Raw genomic sequence first — 12297 nt, 5'->3', positions numbered from 1 at the left:
AATAGGGCTTTGCCGCATCCACGGGTGCGTGGACCAATCAGGCAAGCCGAGGGTAACCAATTCCGACACGAGTTTTTATGGACGCGTGAAGCCTGCCTCGCAACAAAACTGTATAGCAGCTTTTTGAAACGGGCACATTCTCTAAAACAGCCTTGACACGCAAACAAGTTCCCGATTTCCCCGCAGGACCCAAGCAGCGTCTCGCTCGTTTGGGGCGGTGGTTGTAGTGGTTAGAGGAGAAAGGCACCTAATTTCCGCAGGCTGGTCGGGAACACGGCGCGCTGCCCGGTTTGTCGTGAAGCACACAGTGACCGACCAGATGCAGCTCTTTCTGTTCAGTCTCTCATTCTTCGTCGAGGCGCCTTCCTCGAGACAATTCGTTAAATAGCGCCTCTAACAAGAGCATCTGGCAAATAACTAACTCCAGCTGTAGCTAAAAAAAAAAGGGGTGGGCTTTCCGCGAGACATTGACTTTGCGACAATATGGTGATTTTGTCTCACTAATCTACAACAACTGATTTTTTAGTCAACCGTATCATGCGATGTCTATCAATTGTAAATGACATCGTATGATCTCACATCATAGTGCATGACGTTCACGTGGCAAATAATGGCAACCGGTGACTTCATAAGCTCACACAATTGCATATCTATAAATGGGCGATAAGTGGACGATGGGCTGACCACTGCTAGGGACCGACCAGTTCAGCTCTGTTGGCAAGAGCATCGAGTGCGTAATCCCAAGGTTGCAGCTTCGGTCCCTGCCAGCAGCAAGTTGTATTTTCATCCAATTTGCGTTTAGACATCTGTTACAGTTATTACAACACACTTAAAAAGGTACATTTAGCGTCCCACACAGCAATTTTAGTGTGTGCCACCATATTTAGGGACCACGTCACGCTATCTGCCACAAGCACGGTGAAGCAACACCCTGATTTGCCATGCAAGGTGACGCTCAACAATTTGAACGCGAAACTTTCAAGCCCGAGTCCAGCTGCAAGATTTTTTCGTGCCTTTGCACTCATGGAGCGCCGTTTTCTTTTGAAATACCGAGAAGACCTCCCTCGACAGTCAGCAATATCTACAGCACGTGTCTACTTTGCAGTCTCCGGAATCCACTTTATTAGTTACGTCTACATCGTGATGTAAAGGAACGTGAACAGCGGGAAACGTGTATTTCGACTCGGTCGAACTGCGACATGCCTAAGAACTTGTGCTTTCAGCAGGTATCGCCGTAGTGCTAGAATCCAGCTCCATCTTGCGCTTATCCCCGCATGTGCTTATCATTTGCCATTCATGCCTGATACTAGGAATACACATCCAGTGTGATAGTGCCAGTCAGAGCACGATTTTATAGTGCTATGGTGACACCGGCTGGCAGCACAGATTCGCCCAGCGACAGTCAAAGCTTCTCGCAGTTCGAATGAGTCGAAAGCCATTCTTTCCGCTGTTCAAGTTTCTTTGCATTGCGCTAGTACACCATTATATTTGTACTCAGGGTTCGCATGCACGCGTGAGTCGTAATATCTCCTATTATTGGCATGCAGCTTGCGAAAAAGTACGGCAATGATTTGGTGCCGCATAATGCAGGCATACTGCACGCTAATTACTGCAGCAAAGTTACATAGCTGGCGTCGCGTTTGAGAACACGCAGTGTGTACTTAATCGTATACTTTTAGAGGGCTCACAGTTTTTCCTGTTGATTTCGATTATTTACTGGTGGGGGAGCCTGACGTTTTTCGTTGCGGATATAAATCTGTGCAATTTTAAAACGGCGCACTGGCATGATTCCTGCGACTTGTGGTGATCTTCACAGACACTGTTGAGTAATATATTCCTCTTGCGCTGATTGTTCTTGCATCCGAAAATGGCGCAGTGGTGCTAAGATGACTTCTTGTATGCGGGAGTGGCGTGGGCGCTTCTTCGTACTTTAAAGTCCCACAGACGCCGCTTCCCACGTGAACTTGGCGAAAAACATACAGGCCTTGGCATTTCAGAACAAAATGGCTGTCCGGGTGCAAGACTATGCACTGGGATACTATAGGCATCTGGGTGCGATCGAGATAGGTGGGCTTTGATCTGTCCCCTTTTTTTCGATTCAATTCTCTAATTGCAGGCATGAGATACAGAAATACTGAAACTGCTTTCTCGGCTTCATCATCTGCTGGTTCTTATTAAGTTTGTGTGAAATAAAGAGACAAGTGAATCGATAATATTCCCTCCTTTCTTCATAAAGGCACGCTTAGTAAGACGCTTGCTGTCCAAAACAAGTTGCTGTAGAACAAAAACTCGACGAAATCAAGTCGCTCATTTCGGTAATAAGGGTGACTTGAGGACGATGCGTAAATACCAAGTGGTACACTAGTCACCATCAGGTCTCGACTTCCTATGCACTCCGATGCAGCTTGGTGACCCCTAATCTCGGCAGGTCTTGAAGCGAACAGCTGTGGAGCTTCATGACGAAGTATATAGCGTTTACACAAAGGTATCTGAGCCATCTGTTCTCAACAGTTCAACGATGCTCCTGTATTCTAGGAGTTTCCTGGCAGTATCAGATTGAAAAAAAACTTATTCGTCCTAAAAAAGCAATAAAAGTTGAAATTTAAAATGGGCTAAATGAAAATTGAACAAAACAAGCAAACGTAAAACGAGCAACTTTTATTCGATCGATCACACATTGCGTACTTAACACGAATGATACTGATTTGCATATTTAGCCCAAGTCAATCGATATGTGTCCTACATAATTATTCAGCCGTGTTTCATCGCACACCTTGAGCAACTGTACAAAGAAACATTCCCGTGCATATCTTTGTTGACACCACGACTTACCTTTGTTACGCGTCTATGTTTGCACGAACATACATCATTATGATCTTTACATACGTAGCGATGACATCACGCAGCCCTGAGCGAACCCGAATGGACACATATCGGATTTATCTGGGTTCCTTCGACGCGTTGTCAGGAGTTGAATGCGGCACCACACGAAGAGGATGGGGCAGTTTATTCTGCGGCCAACTATCGTAAAGCGCAAAACAAGTCCGCTTTTGATGTGTTCCTACGCGCATCAGTCGATAACATTGGCGAGGTAGGAAGTGCGCAGCTGCCCTCGCACGAGCGCCATCGATGCATCTCTGAATGTTCGGTGCACCAGTCGATCTGACAAGCGTTTCAGAAATGCTCTCGGTGCACCATGGCTTTGTTGTCATTCAAAATGCTGATAATGAAGCCGTGCATTTTATACACTACGTGAGCTTCATCAATGTAGTCCATTGGCTTCTTGGTCTGCGAATGGACATTCGCACTACAGGCACCTTAGAGGTAGACTCTTCATTATTTAGGTAATTCGATTGAATATCCTACCTGCAAAATTGCCCCCACACTTCTTTTTATGTTTTTTTTTACTAGCAACCGAGTGAAAAATTGTAGGTGTCATAAGGAAATGTTAGTGCTTCTGTTTGTTTTTTCCCGTCAACGATTAATAAAAATTCTTTCACACATCGACTTGAATGTCCCAGTTTCAGCGATGACTTATCGCAATATCAACAATGGACGTTTTAATGGAGTTGGCAGATCATTATTGCTCTTCTCTTTTGTGTCATTGAAATGTACTTGTTCTATTTTATTCTGCAATTGTGCCCATTCGCTCCAAATGGATGTAGGCATGACGATTAAGGACCACTTCTAAGAATCACTTCTTTGCGTTTTTGATCCCGAATCGAATGCCGTCTAGTGTTTTTATATGTTAAATATCAACTAGAGGGCCGTTTTTGAATTCAAATGCTAAAAACAATGTCGACCATGCAAAAGTGAAAAACTCTCACAACAGCAAAATTATCGCTGTCTCGTAACTTGCATCAAAATATTTTTCTCTCTTCACTGGCATATGCTATTTACGCTTAAAAAGTTCATCAGAGAAATGAGAAACTTTTAGCACTTAAAGCAGTGCAACACAGTGGTGCCGCAGTATTAGTGGGAATGTTGAGAAAAGGAATGTTCCGTCAATTTCTCGAAGTAGGAGAGATGCACTCATTTCCTCGAAGGACATGAAAAATGTTGACCAATGGAGAGTCTGCCTTTCTTCGTTCATACTGAAATATGTAAATTCTGACAACATGAAAAGCCGACTGTTAATAGCACTCACTGCATGATCAATTGGTTCATTACTTGAGTGCGAAACGTGTGTCCTCTATTCATGATCGTCTATTTCGCGTCGCACCCTTTGTAGCTAGCTATTGATAACGCTCATGATTAAACTTAGACTGACACTGTTAGAAAAAAAAAACAGAAGTAAACAAAAAAAAACGCTCCGCAATATAGTCACAAAACATAGCTAAAATTTCTCAAATTTTGCAGCCAGCCAAAATGGCTCCTGAAACTTTAATGCGCCGGTGCCCTATTTATTTTATACTAGCATCACATTTCCATGTGTGTCCGTAGCTTTAAGTTGTACTCACACAATATTCAGCCATTCTACAGATATCACCACGGCCAATTCCTAAAATATTTTATTTGTGCAGACACCATCGAGATGTTGCGTATCATGTTATATTTCACCTTGTTTCGAGTATTTTGCACAAAATCCCAACTAGACAATATCATCAGCTTCGTGAAAGTACTTCCAATGATGCCACTGAACTCGAGAAAGTAATCTAAACGAGTTCCCGCTAGAACATTTTGCATGTTCTAATAACTAGGCGTGGATCCTACATAATTTAATGTGCTTCTTGTTTACATAGTAGTTACCCTTTGAAATGCTAAAATCTATTGCAAGTACATCACATTCTACGGGGAAGTACTAAGATGAACGCCAAGGGCAGGAATATTGTTACGTTCGCTTACGACTACGACCCTTCCATCATGAACGATGGTACCTCAAAATATTTGTGGGGTCTCACGTATAGCAGTTGCCTTGACCTGTCATTGGTGTTGCGGTGCTTCTCTCACAAATTTAAATGGTTTTGCGACATTGAGACTCATGGGAGTGATCAGATACCCACCTACGTGAAGATCGGTGGTAGAAAAACTTTCTCTTCCGGTGTTGTAATTGGCACTGACTGGTCGACGTTTACATCACGTGATGAAGACGCCTGCCAAGAAGGCCTTGCCTGCAGCCTGGAAAATATCATCGCGGAAGTTATGCAAGTTTCCAAATACAAATTATCATTCTCGTCTAAAATAACACAGTTCGACATCCAACTGGAAAGATTACGAGCTATACGGAGGCGTGCTGAACGTCGTTACAGACGCACAAAATCAATTTACAACCTGAGGGAAGCAAGACGGCTTCAGAAAAAGATTCAACGACGCATTAACAAGCTAGAACGTGAACGCTGAAATGCATTCTGTGAATCTCTTGACCCTCATAAACTGCTGTCATATATATTTGGAGAACAGTTCGTGATCTTCGCTCCTCTCCACAACAACGGCACCTTTTTAGGCGTTGGCACTCCATTATGAAAAGGCAGAGCTCGAGGTGGCTGAAGAATTTCGCAAGAAAGTTGCCGGGAATATTATGAACGAGAACATCAACGCCGTGATCGTTTCTGAGACTCTATTACCAGAAATGGACATTCCATTCACCACGGAAGAACTGGAAGGTGCGTTAGTCGCCTCTAAGCGCATGTCATCGCCATGTCCTGATGGTATTACTTATAGTGCATTGGACATCCTGGACAAAAAGCCAGAAGGGAACTTTAACATGCTTTAACAACTCTAAGTTCAGCGGCAGTCTTCCCCGAGAATGGAAAATAAGTTGATTAATACCACTTCTGAAATCGGGAAAATCACCATTGGGCTTAACAGCGTATCACCCTATTGCCCTTGCAAGCTGCCTCGGAAAAATGATGGAAAGAATGGTTCTATTTCGTATCGAGTGGTACTTGAAACAATGCACCAACTACCCTTCCTGCATGACAGGCTTCCGTTGGGGCCGCTCCTCCACCGACTGTGTCCTTGACTTATCGACATTTGTTCAGCAAGAAAAAAGTCACAAGCGTATATCAGTGGCACTCTTTCTTGCGTGAAGGGTGCATATGATAATGTAGCTCACGATGACATCCTCACTTCTTCCGCAACAATAGCCATTGGTGGACGAATGTTTCAATGGATAAATGAATATATAGCTGGCAGGGGTTTTTTGTGCAAACAGATGAGGGTAAAACTACTGAACATTACGCCTACGGCGGAGTACCACAGGGAGGTGTTTTAAGCCCCACCTTTTTCAATGTTGCCCTCATTAGTCTGGCGGAGGGTCTGCCATAGTCGGTGTGCCTATCCATATACGCCGATAATATTTGCCTCTGGAGTGCTGCAGTTACTCGCCTTCAGGTGCGTGCGCGAATACAGCGGGCAGCAACCCTCACAACAGCGTACCTTCATAAACAAGACCTGACTATACTCACTGTGAAGTGCGCGTTGATTGCGTTTACACGCACACTAAAGACGCCATACTCTGTTTACATTAATGGGCAGAGTGTGGAATATCCACGGACGCATCGTTTCGTGGGCATAATTATTGACAGAAGTCTTTTGTGGAGCCCACATCGTGTGTACTTATGGGGTTATAAAAGGGAAAAAAGGGGAAAAGTGAGCCCCGTAACTGTCCGCATCTGGTGCGACATCTCAACAGTCGGTCACAAGGGATGGGGTTAAGGAGGGATTAAACGAATAGGATTAAAAGGTATATATATAGAGAGAGATGCGCAGGAACAGCGAGCGACGTAAGTAAACAGAAGATAGGAAAGATTAAACATGGTCGCAAGTGTCTGAGAACGGGGCACCACTGGCGAGAGCTCTTGTCGGCAACAGGAGATTGCGTAGGGCTAATCCAGTCGTCCGGCGCTACACTGCTGTCGTCGTCGGGGACCGACGTAAGGAGGTGGCGTAGGACTAACCTAGTCGGCCAGAGCTGCACTGTCGTCGTAGATCGCGATGGCACAACCGGTCAGCACGGAATCCAGCGAGCGAGTCCGCATTGTGCGTACTTGAAAAAGAGACTGCTATCTATTGTGTCTATGATGGAATTCATGCGAGGGAAAGCACGGGGAACATCTGTGGCCTCCAAGCTACAGTTGTAGAGGGCCCTACTTCTGGATCTATTGTGATACAGCTTGCCGGTTCCGACGAACACTTGTAAATCCAATACTCATTCATTGGAGAGTTTGCAAGCTCAGGCACTGCGTATCTGCCTAGGACTGCCCCGATGCGCTCCTACGTATGCCACAATCGTGCTTGATTGACATATGGAGTTTAACGTCTCAAAACCACCATATGACTATGAGAGACACCGTAGAGGAGGGCTCCGAAAAGTTCGACCACCTGGGGTTCTTTAACATGCACCCAAATCTTGGCACACCACAATCGTGCTTGCCAAGGACCATCCAGTTAGGACATATAGAGTTGTGGATTGCCTCAGAGCGCACATTCGACATGCTAGCCGTGTCCCCGACCACAACTTGGCCCTTCTACCTTCCGAAAGATCACGTGCTACGTTTTCAGACGTCATAACCAAACACGTAAACAGCATTCCATCAGGATGTACGCCAGCTACCCGAATTGCACGTCCCTTGTGGTTCCTCGACCAGCCGCAGGTACGTCTAGAAATTCCAGGTATCAAAAAGACAAGCAATCACTCCAAAGTAGCATTTAAGCAAGCAACACTGCTAATATTATGTGAGTCGTGCTTGGACCGAACGCAGGTATACACTGATGGGTCGGTCTTGTCCAGCAGCTCATCAGGTGCCGCTGTAATTCCGGCTGCAGCAATGACAATCGAATTTAAGTTGTCGCATATGACTACATCTACGGCATCAGAGATTGCTGATATAAGAACCGCTTTACAATACCTCGTTCAAGAGCGTCCAGGAAAATGGGTCATATTTTGTGATTCGAAGGCAGCACTTCAGAGTTTCCAGTTTGCCATGCATAAGAGGAATCATGAACAATTGGTACATGTAATAAGACATTGCCACAATCAAGCTCTAGCACGAGGGCATGATAACATAAATGAATGGCTGCCTGGACATAACGGTATTACTGCAAATCAATTAGCCGATGATGCAGCCCGCTCATCCCATGAAGGAACACGTGTGGTCCCGATTCCTGTATCAAGGACTGATGCAGCAAGACAACTTTTCTTGCTGGCTCGAGATCTTACACGCGCGTTCTGGTCGTCTACCAGCTTTTAAAGTTGTCAATTATATGAACTGAATCCTTCGCTCAAGATACAGCTACCATCACAACTTTCCCGCTCTGATGCGACACTGTTATGGCACCTTTGGTTGGGTGCTGCTTTCACAAAGGTGTACTTCTTTCGCATCGGTACGGCAGACACCTCTACATGGGACTCCTGTGGAACTGAAGAGACCATCGAACACGTCCTGTGCAACTGCGCTTGCTACGACACAAAGCGATGCCAGCTCCGGATGGTTTTGAACCAACTCTCTAGACTATTCTCTGTGCAGAAGATTCTGGGACCTTAGGCGTCTGCCTCAACTGCGCAGAAAGCGACTAAAGCACTCCTACATTACTTGAAGACAACAAACCTGACTGACCACCTGTAGACTGTGTGTGCTCTTCCGAGTGTGCTCGTGATCGTGTGTACCTTTCTTATCTCTCAGTCTCTGCAGCCTCTTTTCTCCCCTTCATTCCTTTAACCGGGTGTGTGTCTGGTTAACCTCCCTGTCTTTCCTTGCATCTTTATCTTTCTCTCTCTCTTTATATTGCAAGTACTTTAATTTCTGACATCCTCAGTTGGTGTCATATCAGCCTAATTTTGATTCGAGCACTTACACGACAGCCACCACTGCCTATAACAGCCTGATTTGTAGTGACACGACGTGGTTATCACAAGTACTTTTTTCAGTTTTTATACTAAATATTGAATAATATCACGTTTTCATTGGGGAGCACTTTAATGCCTCTGTATTTCACATAAATTTTGTGCAGCTAGAAACTATTCAAAAGTTTTTTCAGAATTTGAAAGAATGCAAACAACGATAAAGCGACGATACGCTTAAAATTATGTCCCCGATTTATAAACTAATGTGGTCGAAACCACATTTTTTTCTCCTACTAAAGCATACGCTGTAATATATCATGGTCACTTCACATAAAAAGGACAATTCTTTAAAGCTTATTATTTTTTTACTTTACCGTGGAAACTGTTAAGAGAAAATCTGGGGCTATGAATTCAGACACGAAAGCTTCTTGTGCAGATGGCAGATTCAGAAGTACTCGGATCAATACTAGTCTTGCCACAGAAGCTCACCATTGGCTACAAGAACGGTAAGATTCAGGTATCAAATGACATACCGCTTGGACAAGTGAATCAGACACGGGTTGATTGTAGTATACATCTCGTGTTCGTCGCACCAGAGGCGGAACTGTCTGAAGCATAAATAAGTGGTGCGTTATACGTCGCACGTTTTGCGAACATCGGCTCGAGTAGTTGCTCGCATTGCAAGCACTTGATAGCGAAGGCTCAAATACGAATACAACTAAATATCTACCAGGAAGTCAACGCATGCCCAGCAATCTGGAACATCGCTAGTGTGGCAAAGCCGACCCCCAAGGGTGAGCGCTGGGCATAACGCTATGGGGAGCGTTTAAAAAAAAATGATTACCGAACAATGCCTAATTTTTCGCTGTTTGCACTTCAGGCGCTTGATGATGACAACGTTCTTATGATGTACAACGCGATTAATCTTACTTGGCAGGCTGTTTTTTTCCCGAGACACTTTTGTGTAACTGTTGAAAGTGCGTAGGGTGATTTTAAAAAGCTAATTGTAGCGCAACAATAAGATATTTCCTAATTACACTCTAGTAACATGACATGCAGCGTAGAATAACCTGTTTTTGTGTTCACAATTTTGTGGGATTATGTTGCGTGTATTTTTTTTTTCTGGAGAGCTTTCCCAAATCAAAGGTGCAGGAAAGCAACATTACAGGGGTAATTGAATTACCGGTCGGTAAATCGATCAGAAAGTGGATGTTGATCATGGTAAATCTTTCAACAAAGGTCTGCAGATGCGATGTACATTATGTAAATGAAGCATCAGAAATTTCATAACTGTAATAAATATTATCACTAGTTCAACCATTTATTTAAACTTATGGGGGAAGATCTCAATGTAGAAGCACATATGTATACAGCACAGCTAGTGCCTCAATGTGAACAGTTACGATAAGGTGATAGATGACAATTTCATACCATTGGTTTGTACTGTTTATTGTTCTCGTTGAGTAGGAGTACGATTTGATTACATTTATTAATTATATGTTATCTATGTGTTTAGTGATGTCACACGAAAAGTGTCAGAAATGGCTTACAGATCTGCAAGTATGAAATTCCAAAATTCGCTGTGGCATAACATGACTGCATGAAGAACACAACCGACAAGTCGTAACATAAGACTCATGACACGCATAATATGAATGGTATGATCTACATGACAAGCTTACTTTTTTATTTTTTATCAAGGATTAGCATGGGGCTTCATCATATTTGTGTGGCAGATACCCTTCCCTGATGATAAACGTTTTACCGTAGGCAGCACGGGATGTTCCAGTGTGCCACAAACATTACGCCTGGCTTACACAGCTTTACTGGTAAAAAAAAAGAGTTATGCTACACAGGCAACATGCTATGAAGAAATTATTAGTGTAACCATTGTCCATTTTCACATAACTATATAACTTAGCATACATCTATGTGTTTTGTGAATTTTTCATTGCCCTATGTGACAAAAAAAAAGAATTGCCGTGTATCACTCGCAGAATCTTTCAAAAAAAAACAAAAGAGCGCGTACGTTTCTCGTGATGCCCGTACGGTGTATACATCCTTGCTTGAACTATAACTGCATGTAAACTAACAAAAAAGCATCCTTTATCCATCGCTCGAATATTGATACAGGTAAGCTCCATACATTACCTCGTATCAAAACGGGTTATTTTTACCGAAATGCCACTATAAATTCACAATAATGAAGTTCATCGCGGTGTGTGCCCTGCTTGTGAATTTTCCTCAAATTTAACAAATTCACTTATATACAGTTAGCGAGATTTGCTTGTTGAAATGCGAATGTCGCTTAAGCGAACGCAGTATATATGCCGCAAAGCATGAAAGTTTGAAGAAGCAGTGGTTAATCATTTCGTTAGTGTCGGCTCAATCAGAAAAAGGACTCCGTAAAATTAGCAGAGAAGTAGAGTAATCATAAGAGATAGAAAGGCCGAATGTAGCAAACCTATTTAAGCTAGCCAATATATCCTACTCAGGGGAAAAGGATCGGGGAAATTGAAGGTTTGGGGTAAAGATGGAAAAGATAGGGACAGCCATTATTTTTGTATAGTATGATGATGATTATGTTGACGACGATAACGATTATGATGATGGTGATGATGATAATGATAATGATGACGATGATGATGATGAAAAACTTTAACATGGTCCAGAGAAGACGCAGGGAAGACCGTGCGCCTCCCGACTAGTTCCACTACAGGACCGCCAAGCCGAGCTTGGTGGCCCGTTCACGGGCACTCTGGACAGACAGTGTTTGATCGTTCAACTCAAGGCTGCGCAAGAGCGCTGCCCACCTATTCTCACTGAAGACGAATCCGATGGCTTCAGATTCCCACAGTATGCGAAATCATTTGTAAATCACGACAATCACAGTCTAAAAGAAGCAGAAGAGTGAAAAAATCTCCAAATTTTTGCCATCTGTCATCAAAATAAATAAAGTGCATAAAAAGGTGATATGTGTAGAGGAAGGGCTCCTTCAGCGGCGCTTCTACCCCCATGGGAATTATGGGAAGTACAGGCTTCGGAATTGCTTTGGATGAATCGTGTTCTTGAAATTCGCGACGCTTGTTTGCCGAGTGTAAAACAAAGCTATATAAAGTTATATTTAAATTAAACTTGGTTTATTTTTTGTACATAAATTTTATTGCAAAGGGTTTTTGTGACTATGCGTTAGAAGTGAAACATTGACAAATATAACCATCAGGGTATGCACTGTTCTGTCACTGCGTTCCAGATTTGGCATAAAGCTATAATGAATGATTTTCTAACATTTGAAACAAAAAACATTCTTGTTTTACTTCGTAAACACGAACTGTGTATTTATGAAAACAATAGTACAGTATTAAGTGAGAAACACTTAGCGTTTCGTGTGCTGCGACGCCAGGTGCGTTTGGCCAAGTGGCCTGCCACCAAACTACCTCTCATTTTGTTGTGAAGTCAAGTCAGAGAAGCGTGACCGTGCGTCTACTTAGCCTTGCGGTCGTTATGTAGTC

The 12297-nt window shown here is 43.4% G+C and overlaps 1 long non-coding RNA gene across 1 annotated transcript in view; it reads right to left on the bottom strand.

Moving 5' to 3' along the window:
- Positions 1-12297, bottom strand: part of LOC142813861 (uncharacterized) — a 194222-nt gene that overhangs the window by 36360 nt on the left and 145565 nt on the right. Inside the window, exon 2 of the long non-coding RNA XR_012894702.1 lies at positions 5004-5118. This is a non-coding gene — a long non-coding RNA (uncharacterized LOC142813861). The remainder of the gene's footprint in view (positions 1-5003; positions 5119-12297) is intronic.

Source organism: Rhipicephalus microplus, chromosome 4 (genome assembly GCF_043290135.1).
Source record: "Rhipicephalus microplus isolate Deutch F79 chromosome 4, USDA_Rmic, whole genome shotgun sequence".
In the NCBI taxonomy this organism is placed as follows: Eukaryota; Metazoa; Arthropoda; class Arachnida; order Ixodida; family Ixodidae; genus Rhipicephalus; species Rhipicephalus microplus.
Note: the sequence above shows the minus strand (reverse complement) of the source record. Positions and strands in the feature narration are given on the sequence as shown.